Here is a 16,330-nt window from a genome sequence, read left to right as displayed (position 1 = left end):
CCGCTATGACAGGAGTGAAGTGGGCTCAGGAACCCCTTGTCATCCAATTCCAAAAGGCTTGCCTAAAGTTGAGACCACCCAGAAAACCTTCCTTCCTGACATGGGACCTTTCGGTAGTGCTGGAAGCCTTATCCCATGAGCCATTTTTTCCATTAGAGGGCATCTCTCTGTGGGACCTAACTCTCAAGGACACCTTCCTAATAGCAATTACATCGGCTAAAAGGGTCTCGGAAATGCAGGCCTTGCAGGCAAAGGAACCATACCTAACTTTTTACCAAGACAAGGTAGTCTTAAAACCATCGGATCGCTTCATCCCAAACTTGTCGTCTTCCTTCCACTTTAATCAAGAGTTATGCCTCCCCACCCTCTCCACAGAACAGGGTGATCCACACCCACTCGATGTAAAGACCAGTATCCAAGCCTACCTCTCAGCAACCAGTAAGCTGAGAAAGACGGAGAATTTCCTAATCATTCCACATGGCTTTAGAAGAGGACAAGCAGCAACCTCTCGCACCATCGCAGCATGGTTGGTGAAGATCATTAAGCCCGGGTTCACATCTATGCGAATTAGATGTGCGTTTCCGCACATCTAATTCGCATAGCAGGAGAATGTGACTGGCTCCCTATGGAGCCGGTTCACATATCTCCGGGGCGGCTGCGGTGCGCACTGCACAAAAACGCTGTGCGTCTTTGGCTGCGTTTCAGGGCCGAATTCAGGCATAGAATCGGCCCTGATTCGTCCCTGAAACGGTGAACAGGGACGCACAGCGCTCCTGTGCAGTCCGCAGCGCATTATGGTGTGAACCCGGGTTCAAAGAGCTTACGCATCTAACAACACACAAGTACCTGAGGGCTTAAGGGCACACTCCACAAGGGCGATGGCGACCTCCTGGGCGGCCTACTGCAGGGTATCATCCGAAACCATCTGCAAAGCAGCCACTTGGTCTTCAAAGAACACCTTTATTTCTCATTATGAAGTGGATTCCACTAGATTGTCCACGGTTGAATTCGGGAGAGCAATTATACAGTCTAACTCCTCAATTCCTTCTAAATAAACTTATCTTCTGCTCATACCCAACCAGTTTGCGAGTTATTCCCCATAGGTGTATGCTGCCATGATGCGACAGGAAAACGGAAAATTGTATACTCACCTTTCCGTAATTTTCCTTTTCTGTCGCATCTCATGGCAGCATACAGATGCCCACCCATCTGAGGTGAGGTATATATATACGGAGAATACTGGGGCGGGGTGCCCTCTCAGAGTTTAATAGCTACGCGGTCCTATCAGGTTGCGGGCGCGGAGCCACAACCCATAGGTGTATGCTGCCATGAGATGCGACAGGAAAGGAAAATTACGGAAAGGTGAGTATACAATTTTCCGTTTTTTCTTCCTCGGTTTAATGGGAATAAATAATAAAGATGTGAATTTGCATTCCTTTTTTGTCCTCCTCATGGGTCCCTTGTTGTTTGGAGTCTTTTTTTACCTTTTGGAAGCATCAGCAGCGAGTCTCATGCAGGAACAGCTGTGCAGATACATGGAGCATCCTGCTACATCCAGATACAACGGGATGACTTGAGTGCGGATTTAGACCAAGCCATCGGCGCACGTCTGTGTTGGTCGGATGCCTTGCTATCAGTGGGTGGCTGTTAAGTATGCCCAGTGTGGATACTTGAGTTATTACCATGTCCCCAGCTATCAGTGGGGTGGTGTTATGGCACACATATGCAGAGGATCGATGCCTGGAGAGTGTGCTCTGCCATCGGTGCATGTTTGCATTGGCTGGGAGCTCTGATATCAGCAGGTGGCTATTAATTGTGCCCAGGTTGCCGAACAGGTGCATCAATTGCCCTGCGGAAGAGATCCAGGTGAATATGTTTGGCTTGAAGTCAGCACAAGGCACTTAACCAGACGCTGTGTAGGCTGTTAGGGGGTAACTCCACTTGGGTTAAAAAAAAAAAAAAAAAACATAACATATGAAGATGACTATGCTCTTTAGGTGATTGCGGTGTACATCACAGCATTTTATTAATGCACTGCAGGATGTCAGATTGGGCACTTATGAGGAAGAAGGTTTCCAGCATTAGGAGTCACCTATTTGATTGACGTGACCTTCATGAGATTAACCAGATGCATGGAGTTGCCATTGGGGGATCCTGTGTCCTTCAGAGGTATACTCAGTCATGGTGTTTGTGTGTGTGCTTGGAGATTGCAATGTCTTCTAGTGGTAACTATATTAGTATTGTCCTTAGGAGGTATATCTGTCTGCAATTGCAGCCTGTGAACCTGCCTTAACCCTTGCCTCTCTTCCAATGCAATGGAAGTTTGGATGGAGAAGAATAATTCTGACAAGTGAAAGATCTTGTCTGCATTGTGAGAGCTGAAACTTTCTTCTTCAAGGACAAGCTTCATTTGATAGCAAAGAGCTGGGATTGCATTCAGTCAAGCCTCCTGCCTCAGAGTAAGGCTGGGTTCACACTGCAGACAGATGCGGCTGACAGCAGGGGTCCGGTGTGTCCCTGTTCTCTGTTTCAGGGAGGAATCAGGCCCAAATTTTTTCCTGAATTCGGACCTGAAACGGAGCCAAAGACGAACAGGACCTCTGTGCAATTCGCTCCGCAGCCGGTCCGGAGATTTGTTAACCATCTCCATTGACAGCCAGTCAAATCTCCTGTCATGCGAACTGGATGCGGGTTTCTGCACTAGTGTGAACCCAGCCTAAATGTCTGCTGAGTGAAAGAAGACTGCAATTCAAGAGTCGGTGTCTATTTACCTTCAAAGAGGTATGCTCCTGCAATCTTGGCTTGGAGTCAAGAAGCAATTGAAAGGAGTGAGTTTTCAACCAAGAAGTCAGCAAAGAGCTCCACTTCTGGTATAAAGGATGCTTACTGGCCTTTTTCAGATTGTGCACCCATACATATCTTATAGTTATCTGGTTGCTCGTCTTCTGACAGGAGAGCACAGCTTTGGTCTTGGATGCTTGGACCCTCAGTACAAGCACTTCAGACCATGTTTGGACAATCAGTCACCTTCAAGCCTCTGATTATGCCAGGAGGAATCCTTTGCTCCAGCAATAACAGACAAGCTCTCCTAGCCAGCATCAAATCTTATTTCAGAAGATTGCAATTTTCTGTTGGCTATAATCCAGTGCTATAATTTAAACCTTAACAGCATCCCCACCAGGGGCGGACTGACCATTCGGTCGATCGGACGCCGACCGAGGGCCCGCAGCCAGTAGGGGGCCCGGGAGACATGCTCGTCGGATCTAGGGGTATGCTGCTGGGCGTGCTGCGGTGGAGCCGTTCTGCCGACTGCCGCGGGGGGGGGGGGGATGAGGCGGGCATCTCCTCTTTCAGTTTGGGATGCAGTGAGGGGAGTGGGAGGCGGCGATCAGCAGCTCTATGGTGCTCGCAGCATCTCCCGGGGACTTGTATTTCTCCTCCAGATTGTAGAGTGGAAAGGGGAGGGGCCTCTGACCCGGGCAGCTACAAGTTTCACTCTCTGCTTGTACGCTGTTGCCGACTGCTGCCCGGGTCAGAGGCCCCTCCCCTATCTACTGTTCAGAATCAGAAGGAGGACTACAAGCCCCAGTGAGATCCACAGGCACCATAGAACTGCTGATCGCCACCTCCCACCTCCCCCTTGGGTTGGAGGTGCACAGCCAGGTACAGGGGAACCTCTGGGGGGGTTAAGTCTGGGGACCCTGATGTATGGGGGGTTCTCTGGGGACCCTGATGTATGGGGGGGGCTCTCTGGGGACCCTGATGTATGGGGGGCTCTCTAGGGACCCTGATGTATGGGGGGGGGCTCTCTGGGGACCCTGATGTATGGGGGGGGGGCTCTCTGGGGACCCTGATGTATGGGGGGCTCTCTAGGGACCCTGATGTATGGGGGGGGCTCTCTGGGGACCCTGATGTAAGGGGGGGGCTCTCTGGGGACCCTGATGTATGGGGGGGCTCTCTGGGGACCCTGATGTATGGGGGGGCTCTCTGGGGACCCTGATGTATGGGGGGGCTCTCTGGGGACCCTGATGTATGGGGGCTCTCTGGAGACCCTGATGTATGGGGGGCTCTCTGGGGACCCTGATGTATGGGGGGCTCTCTGGGGACCCTGATGTATGGGGGGGGCTCTCTGGGGACCCTGATGTATGGGGGGGGCTCTCTGGGGACCCTGATGTATGGGGGGGCTCTCTGGGGACCCTGATGTATGGGGGGGGCTCTCTGGGGACCCTGATGTATGGATGGGGCTCTCTGGGGACCCTGATGTATGGGGGGGGCTCTCTGGGGACCCTGATGTATGGGGGACTCTCTGGGGACCCTGATTTATGGGGGCTCTCTGGGGACCCTGATGTATGGGGGGGCTCTCTGGGGACCCTGATGTATGGGGGGGCTCTCTGGGGACCCTGATGTATGGGGGGAGGCTCTCTGGGGACCCTGATGTAAGGAGGAGGCTCTCTGGGGACCCTAATGTAAGGACGAGGCTCTCTGGGGACCCTGATGTATGGGGGAAGGCTCTCTGGGGACCCTGATGTATGGGGGGAGGCTCTCTGGGGACCCTGATGTATGGGGGGGCTCTCTGGGGACCCTGATGTATGGGGGGAGGCTCTCTGGGGACCCTGATGTAAGGAGGAGGCTCTCTGGGGACCCTAATGTAAGGACGAGGCTCTCTGGGGACCCTGATGTATGGGGGAAGGCTCTCTGGGGACCCTGATGTATGGGGGGAGGCTCTCTGGGGACCCTGATGTATGGGGGGGGCTCTCTGGGGACCCTGATGTATGGGGGGGGGGCTCTCTGGGGACCCTGATGTATGGGGGGGGCTCTCTGGGGACCCTGATGTATGGGGGGGCTCTCTGGGGACCCTGATGTATGGGGGGGCTCTCTGGGGACCCTGATGTATGGGGGGGCTCTCTGGGGACCCAGATCTTTGGGGGGCTTTCTGGGGACCCAGATCTATGGGGGGCTCTCTGGGACCCTGATGTATAGGGGGGCTCTCTGGGGAGTTGACCCTGATGTATGTGGGGCTCTCTGGAGACCTTGATGTATGGGGGGGCTCTCTGGAGACCTTGATGTATGGGGGGGCTCTCTGGAGACCTTGATGTATGGGGGGGCTCTCTGGGGACCTTGATGTATGGGGGGGCTCTCTGGGGACCCTGATGTAAGGGGGGTTTCTCTGGGGACCCTGATGTAAGGAGGGGGCTCTCTGGGGACCTTGATGTAAGGAGGGGGCTCTCTGGGGACCCTGATGTAAGGAGGGGGCTCTCTGGGGACCCTGATGTATGGAGGGGCTCTCTGGGGACCCTGATGTAAGGAGGGGACTCTCTGGGGACCCTGATGTAAGGAGGAGGCTCTCTGGGGACCCTGATGTAAGGAGGAGGCTCTCTGGGGACCCTGATGTTTGGGGGGGCTCTCTGGAGACCCTGATGTATGGGGGGCTCTCTGGGGACCCTGATGTATGGGGGGGGCTCTCTGGGGACCCAGATCTATGGGGGGCTCTCTGGGGACCCAGATCTATGGGGGGCTCTCTGGGACCCTGATGCATGGGGGGGCTCTCTGGGGAGTGGACCCTGATGTATGTGGGGCTCTCTGGAGACCTTGATGTATGGGGGGGCTCTCTGGGGACCTTGATGTAAGGGGGGCTCTCTGAAGACCTTGATGTAAGGGGGGGGCTCTCTGAAGACCTTGATGTAAGGGGGGCTCTCTGGGGACCCTGATGTATGGGGGGTTTCTCTGGGGACCCTGATGTAAGGAGGGGGCTCTCTGGGGACCTTGATGTAAGGAGGGGGCTCTCTGGGGACCCTGATGTAAGGAGGGGGCTCTCTGGGGACCCTGATGTAAGGAGGAGGCTCTCTGGGGACCCTGATGTAAGGAGGAGGCTCTCTGGGGACCCTGATGTAAGGGGAGGCTCTCTGGGGACCCTGATGTAAGGGGAGGCTCTCTGGGGACCCTGATGTAAGGGGAGGCTCTCTGGGGACTTGTTTACATAGGCAGACCACAGTTCTGCCTCTGTTGGAAACGATCGTCGGGGCCTGGCGGACATGGGGTCCTCCGGACCCGCTGGTTAGCTCTCGGTGTGTCCAATCACAGCGGCAGCAGGTCAAACAGCATGCAGACCCGCAAGTGCAGAATCAAGTACCTGTACATGATTCTGCTCACAGGAGACGCAGCCCTGCAGTAAATGTATGTGGTTAAAGTGAGTTTATTTTTCTTTAATCTTTAAACATTTATTTTGAACATGAAGTAGAGAAATTCTGTGACCAATGCATGTAATGTAGCAGTGCAATATATACGTGGGGCTTTGTGAGGGTGTGGCTTGTGTGTGGGTGGGTGGGGACTAAGGGGGCCCCATGAGCCCCTATTGCCCGGGGGCCCCATGAGTTGTCAGTCCGCCCCTGATCCCCACCCTTGTTCTTTTGGCTAGTTAGTTCCCAGATGTATGCTGCCATGGAGTCTGTCAGGAAAACGAAAATTTCCTTTGAAATACCGTAATTTTCTTTTCCTGATGGACTATGGCAGCATGAGTCCCCTCCCAGTGTCATGAATAGGCCAGTTACAGAAAGTAGCCTCTGGCTCATCCTCAAAATTTGACAGGAAATTTTCTGTTTTTCCTGTAACTTTTCCCAATGTAATGTTTTAGTAATTTTCTCATCCCCGATGCATTTACCCCAAAATATAAATAACAAAGTCTGCTAATAAAAATTATATCATAATAGTCTGACTTTTATTTAAAAAAGAGGAATAGTAAATCTCGATGTGAATGTATGTGTTTACATTGGGAGAGCTTTATACTCCTATTTGATGCTTACACAGGTCTGGTCTTAACTTTTTTTTTGACAGAAGACAGGGGAAGGGTTCTGGATTCAGAACCCTCATCCAGATGCAGCAGGTGTTCACCTTTTAATAATGATCTACTGCTGGATAAAGTATCTGCTGGATAGAGCTGCAACAGCTCTGTCCCAGCCACTGTACTCACACTGAGGCAGTTTTCAAGCGTTTTAGCACTAGAAAAACAGAAAACAGCCTCCTATTCACTGTGTGCTTTCACACTTGGGCGGTGCGCTTGTGGGATGTTAGGAAAAGTCCTGCAAGCAGCATCTTTGGGGTGCTTTGAAAGTGCCACAAAACAGGTCTTTTTTAGTTTTTTTAAGGTCCCCTCCTAAAAAAAACGGCCCACTAGCATCCAAAAAGCGATGCAAAAGCGCTGCTGAAACACCGCTAAAGCACCACAAAAATGACCCGCTCTTTAGTGCTGTTTTAGCAGCGCTTCAGTGTGAAAGTAGCCTTAACCCACATTAGGTTAATAAAGTTTTTAAAAAAAAAGTGAGTACACCCCTCACATTTTTGTAAATATTTTATTATATCTTTTCATGTGATAACACTGAAGAAATGACACTTTGCTACAATGTAAAGTAGTGAGTGTACACTGTCCCCTCAAAATAACTCAACACACAGCCATTAATGTCTGAACCGCTGGCAACAAAAGTGAGTGAGTAAGTGAGTGAAAATGTCCAAATTGGGCCCAAAGTGTCAATATTTTGTGTGGCCACCATTTTTTTTCCAGCGCTGCCTTAACCCATTTGGGCATGGAGTTTACCAGAGCTTCACAGACTGGAATCCTCTTCCACTCCTCCATGACGACATCACGGAGCTGGTGGATGTTAGAGACCTTGCGCTCCTCCACCTTCTGTTTGAGGATGCCCCACAGATGCTCAATAGGGTTTAGGTCTGGAGACATGCTTGGCCAGTCCATCACCTTTACCCTCAGCTTCTTTAGCAAGACAGTGGTCATTTTGGAGGTGTGTTTGGGTTCATTACCATGTTAGAATACTGCCCTGCGGCCCAGTCTCTGAAGGGAAGGGATCATGCTCTGCCTCAGTATGTCACAGTACATGTTGGCATTCATGGGTCCCTCAATGAACTGTAGCTCCCCAGTGCCGGCAGCACCCATGCAGCCCCAGACCATGACACTCCCACCACCATGCTTGACTGTAGGCAAGACACACTTGTCTTGGTACTCCTCACCTGGTTGCCACCACACATGCTTGACACCATCTGAACCAAATAAGTTTATCTTGGTCTCTTCAGACCATGGAACATGGTTCCAGTAATCCATGTCCTTAGTCTACTTGTCTTCAGCAAACTGTTTGCGGGCTTTCTTGTGCATTATCTTTAGAAGAGGCTTCCTTCTGGGACGACAGCCATGCAGACCAATTTGATGCTGTGTGCAGCGTTTGGTCTGAGCACTGACAGGCTGACCTCCCACCTCTTCAACCTCTGCAGCAATGCTGGCAGCATTTATACGTCTATTTCCCAAAGACAACGTTTGGATATGACGCTGAGCATGTGCACTCAACTTCTTTGGTCGACTATGGCAAGGCCTGTTCTGAGTGGAACCTGTCCTGTTAAACCGCTGTATGGTCTTGGTCACCATTCTGCAGCTCAGTTTCAGGGTCTTGGCAATCTTCTTATAGCCTAGGCCATCTTTATGTAGAACAACAATTCTTTTTTTCAGATCCTCAGAGAGCTCTTTGCCATGAGGTGCCATGTTGAACTTCCAGTGACCAGTATGAGAGAGTGAGAGGGATAACACTAAATTTAACACACCTGCTCCCCATTCATACCTGAGACCTTGTAACACTAACAAGTCACATGACACCGGGGAGGGAAAATGGCTAATTGGGCCCAATTTGGACATTTTCAGTTAGGGGTGTACTCACTTTTGTTGCCAGTGGTTTAGACATTAATGGCTGTGAGTTATTTTTAGGGAACTGCAAATTTACACTGTTATACAAGCTGTACACTCACTACTTTACATTGTAGCAAAGTGTCATTTCTTCAGTGTTGTCACATGAAAAGATATACCGTAATAAAATATTTACAAAAATGTGAGGGGGGTATTCACTTTTGTGAGATACTGTACATGGCTATCAAGAGAGCTGCAAAATCCTGTACTATAATAGTGATGGCAAATATTGTGTTAAAAATTTTTTTTCGTATTACAGTATTTGTTAATAATTTTATTTTTATTTGTTTTCTTTCAAAAGCACCTTCCACATTCGGATTTAACAGCTGTGTGTCTTCAAAGAGTCTTGAAGTCTTGTAATTTCAATGCAAACACAGGATTTATATCTGGAAATATCTGCGGCTATTGAATGTATCTGGCTTTAATAGCCTGTGAAAACAAACTGTACAAGTGTATTTCTGAATTGTTGAATTTATGCATACAGCAAAGTTACCCCTTCCATCATGTCGTGAAGAAAGATATTATAAGCATGCTGTTGTAATTATGTACTTTTACTGATCCATTGTTCCTGTAAATTGCCCATATATAAATATTGGTCCTAGCTCTTAAAACAGTATTTTTTAGAGTTTATTAACAATAAATGAATAATGTTCATGGGATTACTAAAGACAAGTTACCTGGCTCCCCAAGAAACTCTGCATTAGTAATATTTGCCCAAGTATGCTTTACACATTGGTGGATTTTTTTTTTTTGTGCAAAATTTACTAATGGAATGAATGATAATACTTAGAACCTGCAAAACGGCATTTACTGTAGTTTCAAAGCCATGTTTGCCTAAATTATTTTGGTTGGAAATAAAGTTTTTTGGGGGGTTTTTTGCACACGGTTTGTTCTCCTGTACAATCTAGTTACTAAAACAGGATAGTTAGGTTTTACAGACTCTGTTCACAAAGGTTCAAAGTTTAACTTGGGCAAATAGTAGCCAGTCTGACACATTTTTATTTTCAAAAATGTTATTGTGGAATAATGTTATACATAGATTTTTGTTAATTTATTACTTTTTTTTTATATGTTGTCTATAAATGTTACAGCTGGTTGCTTAAAGTGATACTAAACACACACTGTTAAATTTACATTATCCATTCTCTTTATGTATGTGGATGATGACACTGTAATTATTCTAATAAAATAAAAGCCCAGGTACCCTTTTTCCTAATTAATATACAGCTGTCCCATGACCCAGCTCTTTTCCAGCCTGTCTGTAGGGAAACAGTGGCAGGAAGGGGCTTCTAGTCCTCTGCTGCTCGTCATTTGTTTAAAAAGAAAAAAAACAGCCTTTGGGATACAGAATAGAAATAAATACCGTATTTATCGGCATATAACACGCACTTTTTTCCCCTGAAAATCAGGGGAAAATCGTGGGTGCGTGTTATAGGCCGATCCCCCCCCAATTGTGTGTGATCAGAGCAATCGCGGCAATTGCCGCGATCGCCGCCGACATACACAGCCGTGTGGAAATTCAAATACGGCGCCGAGACTGCAGGGACTCGGCGGAGCGGAGCTACACGTAGCCGAGAGTCCTCGGGTTTTCTCGGCGCCGCTTACAGTCCCACCCATAGGGCGGAACTGGGCGGGACTGTAAGCGACGCCGAGAAAACCCGAGGACTCTCGGCTATGTGTATCAGCGCTCCGCCGAGTCCCTGCAGTCTCGGCGCCATATTTAAATTTACACAGGGCTGTGTATGACGGCAGGGATCGCGGCGATCCCACAAAGCTGCACGGGGGGGCAAGGCTGCACGGGGGGGCAAGGCTGCATGGGGGCAAAGCTGCACTGGGGCAAGGCTGCACTGGAGAAAAGCTGCACTGACATTGCTGCACTGACAAGGCTGCACTGACAAGGCTGCACTGACAAGGCTGCACTGGGGCAAAGCTGCACTGACAAGGCTGCAATGGACACTGGGGCAAGGCTGCACTGACAATTCTGCACTGGGGCAAAGCTGCACTGACAATTCTGCACTGGGGCAAGGCTGCACTGACAAGGCTGCACTGGACACTGGGCAAGGCTGCACTGACACTGACAAGGCTGCAGATGGACACCGATAACGCTGCATTGATGGGCATTTTAATGTAAGTTTTTCTTCCTTAAACTTTACTCCTAAAAGTTTTTTTCCTTAAAATTCCCTCCTTAACTTGGGTGCGTGTTATACGCCGGCGCGTGTTATACGCCGATAAATACGGTAATTAATATCACTAAACTGTTTTTAATTGTCATACAAATATATATTTGAAATTAAACCTTTATTTTTTAGCAATAACATGGTGTGGGCGGATTTCTGCCAGTCACAGGCTGTTTTATGCCCCTCCAGCCTGTATCTTAGAACAACAAGGAGGTGAAGCCACCATCAATCAGGATGTAATATCCCACCCCCATTGTGTTTTAGCTGGTTAGTGGGCATGGAGGAGGGAGTGGGATATCATTTACCACTGTGTATATGCCCACATGTGTGGCTCTATAGTCACATGGGCTGCTCAGATGTGATAGGGAGGAAATACTCAACATAGAAACTCACTGAAAACTGAGCATGTGCACTAGCTGCAAACACTGCTTTGCAAAATCCCCAAATGCAGTGGGGACATGGATATGAGGGTTAGATAGAGAACAGCAGGATCAACCATGTTATTTGCAGAATACCAAAAACCAATCTCATAGTGAATGAGTATGAACAGCATGTAATACAGAATTTATTAATAGTTTTTAATTATGTGAGTTTAATGACATTTTAATGATGCCTACACCCTAAAATTATACGTAAAGTGGTTGTAAGCCTTTACAAATACCCAATGTGATTAGTCTCAGGTAATACACATAGATTAAATAAACTCTTCTACAAAAGATATCTGTTTATCTGCAGCCATCTCCTGGACATCCATTCAAAGTCCAACATTTACAGAGGATCTCTCAGCTATGAAAAGTAAGGGGCAGGTAGCTGAAGTTACCCACTGCAGAGCTTAATGACAGCTGATTGGAGGGAAGGGACATACCCCCTTTACACAGAGCACAGGAACAGAGCTGAGACTGTCATTCACAGGCTGTGTGCTCGAATCCTGCTGAATCAGCCAAACTACATCCTTTCATATGAAGTCACTGTTTCACAGCACAAATGTGTTCCAGTAGCTGTGGGTTTTGAGGCTGGCAGTGGAGATTCCTCCGTCCGCATTGTAGTGCAGATAGGGGAATTTATTTTCTCTCATAGCACCTCGGTTGGCACCAAACGTAGTTTGAACAGACGGTGTAAAAGTTCACTTTTTATTTATATAAGAATCCTTCCTGTTTCGTGAATTTTACAAATCCTCAACAGGGCTGCTTTGGTATTGTAGATGTTTAGGGCAGTACCGCAACCCTGAGTGTAGAACATTGCACACACATAGGGGGTTATTTACGAAAGGCAAATCCACTTTGCACTACAAGTGCACTGCAAGTGCACTTGGAAGTGCAGTCGCTGTAAATCTGAGGGGTAGATCTGAAATGAGGGGAAGCTCTGCTGATTTTATCATCCAATCATGTTCAAGCTAAAATGCTGTTTTTTATCTTTCTTGCATGTCCCCCTCGGATTTACAGCGACTGCACTTCCAAGTGCACTTGTAGTGCAAAGTGGATTTGCCTTTCATAAATAACCCCCATAGTATTGCAACAGAAACCAGCGCAGAAGGTGGGCTGCAGATGTGAGAGTAATGTCAATTCTATACTGCGCTTAGTTGCAATGCAATCGTTGTGTAAAGTTCTCATTTTGGGTTTCAGTAGCACTATAAACAGCTACACAGTGGATATAATAGCGGTCATGCATTGAAGATGTTCAAAGCAGCAATATATTTAATATAGTTCCATGAAATATGACTGCTGAGTATCCCATGCAATGTCAAAACATGTAGTCCCTGCAGGGTCCACTTTGTTTCAACTGCCCCAATTGCAGTCTTTTAGCAAAATGATATAATCAGCATATTTGCCTAATTCAAAGGTATTGTTCAGTGGTAACACGTGCATTAGGGGCGCAGGGGCGCCGCCCCCCTAGTCCATGCGCCTGGCCCCTAATCTACATGCAGGGAGCTGGACACATGGATTCCAATGGGTTTTTTTTTTTTTTTTTAGAAGCACATGATTAAAGCCGGAGGCTTTAGCCGGTTCCTGACTAGCTCACGCAGATATACTGCGTCAGAATGGCTCTCCTGGGAGAAATCCCTTATATATACGGCTTTGCCCAGGAGAGCCACCAGAGGGCGTGCAAAAGCACTGCCGAAAGGCACGCGTGCCCGCGATGCGCATGACCGGTGGGCATGATCGCCTCCGGCCACGCACGATCGCGTGCACGAGAGCCAGCATGGGGATTTGTGTGTGTAAACACACAAATCCCTGTGCTGTCAGAGGAGGGAAGACAGTTCCTACAAAGTAGGGACAGCGATCTGTCATCTCTCCTAGTTAGACCCATCCCCACACAGTTAGAACACAGTGAGGGAACACACAGTTAACCCCTTGATCGCCCCCTAGTGTTAACCCCTTCCCTGCGAGTGACATTTATACAGTAATCAGTGCATATTTATAGCATTGATCACTCTATAAATGTCAATGGTCCCAAAAATGTGTCAAAAGTCTCCTTTTTGTGTCTGTTTGTCGCAATGTCACAATACAGCTAAACATCGCAGATCACCGCCATTACTAGTAAAAAAATTTAAATAAATAAAAACGCCATAAAAATGCCATAAATCTTTCCCAAACTTTTGTGCAAACCAACCAATATACACTTATTGAGATTTTTTACCAAAAATATATAGAAGAATATAGATTGGCCTAAACTGATGAAGAAATTTGTTTGTTTTTTTTAAAAATTGGGGAATATTTATTATAGCAAAAAGTAAAATATATTGTTTTTTTTTCAAAATTGTCACTCTTTTTTTTGTTTATAGCGCAAAAAATAAAAACCATAGAGGTGATCAAATACCATGAAAAGAAAGCTCTATTTGGGTACAGCATTGCATGTCCACGCAATTGTCAGTTAACCACTTAAGGGCCGAGCCTCTTTTTAAGATTTGTTGTTTACAAGTTAAAAACTGTTTTTTTTTGCTAGAAAATTAATTAGAACCCCCAAACATTATACATTTTTTTCTAACACCCTAGAGAATAAAATGGCGGTCGGTGCAATACTTTCTGTCACACCGTATTTGCGCAGCGGTCTTACAATTTTTTTGGAAAAAATACACTTTTTTGAAATAAAAAATAACACAGTAAAGTTAGCCCAATTTTTTTTTTATATTGTGAAAGATAATGTTACACCTAGTAAATTGACACCCAACATGTTACGCTTCAAAATTGCACCCGCACGTGGAATGGCGACAAACTTTCATCCTTAAAAATCTCCACAGATAGGTGACGTTTAAAAATTCTACAGGTTGCATGTTTTGATTTACAGAGGAGGCCTAGGGATAGAATTATTGCTCTCGCTTTACCAATCACGGCGATAACACACATGTGTGGTTTGAACACCATTTTCATATGCGGGCGCTGCTCACGTATGCGTTCGCTTCTGCACGCAAGATCGGTGGGACGGGGTGCGTTTAAAAAAAAAAAAATTCTTATTCATGCTACCTTTTATTTTTGATTTTTACACTGTTATTTAAAAAAAAAAAAAGTGTCACTTTTATTCCTATTACAAGGAATGTAAACATCCCTTAATAATAGAAATAATAGGAAAAAAAGCATGGCAGGACCTCTTAAATATGAGATCTGGGGTCAAAAAGACCTCAGACCTCATATTTACACTAAAATGCAATAAAAAAAAAATTGTCATTTAAAAAAAAAATGCCCCTTTAAGAGCTATGGACAAAAGTGACGTTTTGACGTCGCTTCCGCCCTGCTGTATGGAGATGGGTGGGGGCCATCTGCCCCTCACTCATCTCCATACCCAGCAAGGAAGAGGATCTGATCACCTCTGCCGCTGCCGACGGCTCCAGTAAGCGGCAGAGGGCACCAGAGCGTGGCTGGAGGGGGGGCCCCTCTCCGCCACCAATAAAAAAGATCTTGCGGTGAATCCGCCACAGAGACCACCATTATTGGAAACCGGACCGCCGGCCGAAGAAGAGGATACCGGGGTTATGGTAGCTAGCTGCAGCCATAACAACGATATTCCTCTTCAAATTTAGGGCGTATATCGACGTGTCGCGGTCTGGAAGTGGTTAAAGCGAATGCAGTGCCAAATTGTAAAATGTGCTCTGGTCAGGAAGGGGGTAAAATCTTCCAGGGTTGAAGTGGTTAATTAGCTTAAAAAAGGGTGGGCTTGTGGCGCAGAGCACTGCGCCCGAGGCCACCCAGTTATGTGACATCAGCAAATTAATATTCGCTAATGTCATCCTGTTTCTCCTACCGGCCAATCAGGAAGCGGGTCCCGAGACGCGATTGGCCAGGAGTCCTAAGACCTGATTTTGCGCGAAGCCTAATGCCCCGTACACACGTGCAGAATTTCCAAGTTTTTTCCGACGGAATGCCGCTCAAGCTTGGCTTGCATACACACGGTCACACAAAAGTTCTCTGAACTTTTGACCGTCAAGAACGCGGTGATGTACAACACTACGACGAGCTGAGAAAATGAAGTTCAATGCTTCCAAGCATTGCGTCGAATTGTTTCCGAGCATGCGTGTTGTTTTGCGCGTCAGAAGTGCGTACAGACGAATGGAATTTCCGTCAAGAACTTTTTTCGTAGGAAAAATAGAGAACCAGCTCTCAATCTTTTGCTGGCGGAAATTCAGACAGAAAAAGTTGGATGGAGCATACACACGGTCGGAATATCAGACCAAAGGCTCCCATCACAATTTTTTTTGATGGAAATTCCGACCCTGTGTATGCAGCATAACTCCTGATTGGTTATCAGGAGTGATCGGGAGGAGAAGCAACCTCCGGGAATCAGGAAGAGCCGCAAGAGGGGAAGCCACCATCTGAATGGGGTAAATGCGGGACTGGCGGGGGGCCTGGCATGTGATGGGCAATCAATCGAGCGATGGGGCGGGGGAAGCAGCAATTGCGCGAGTGCTGAGGGGGGGTGGGTTATGTGGTTGGCTGGCTGGGGGGGTGCCGCTACCACCAAGAAAATTGAGAACCAGCCACCACTGGTATTGTTTATAATAGCTGTACTTCTAGCAGCCCTCATTGTAGCTCATCTGATTGTTTGGTACCATTTTCTGTAGTACTGACCTTGGGTCCCATGTGGTAATCCAAACTTGCAAGGTATAGGTGAATGGGGTAGTGAATGACACAATGTGAAAGGGGGGAGAGACAAAATAGTAGCTTTGCTTACAGGCACATGATAGTGTAGTGTAGGTTATTTAACATAGTGTAGTGTAGTGTAGGTTATTTATAAGTTCTTGACAAACTTGCCAAGTGGAACAACAATGATGATCGTCCAAGGAGTCTCAAGTGTTTCCTTATTCATGGGCTCTGTAAACTCTCTGTCTGTCTCTCTCTACCTGCTGCTTTATTTCCTCATGATCAGTTCAGAACAACTTCTACTGTATGACTGATACCAAGTTTTTTTGGGGGGGGTTTGCATA

The sequence above is a fragment of the Aquarana catesbeiana genome, linkage group LG01 (genome assembly GCF_042186555.1).
Source record: "Aquarana catesbeiana isolate 2022-GZ linkage group LG01, ASM4218655v1, whole genome shotgun sequence".
In the NCBI taxonomy this organism is placed as follows: domain Eukaryota; kingdom Metazoa; phylum Chordata; class Amphibia; order Anura; family Ranidae; genus Aquarana; species Aquarana catesbeiana.
Note: the sequence above shows the minus strand (reverse complement) of the source record.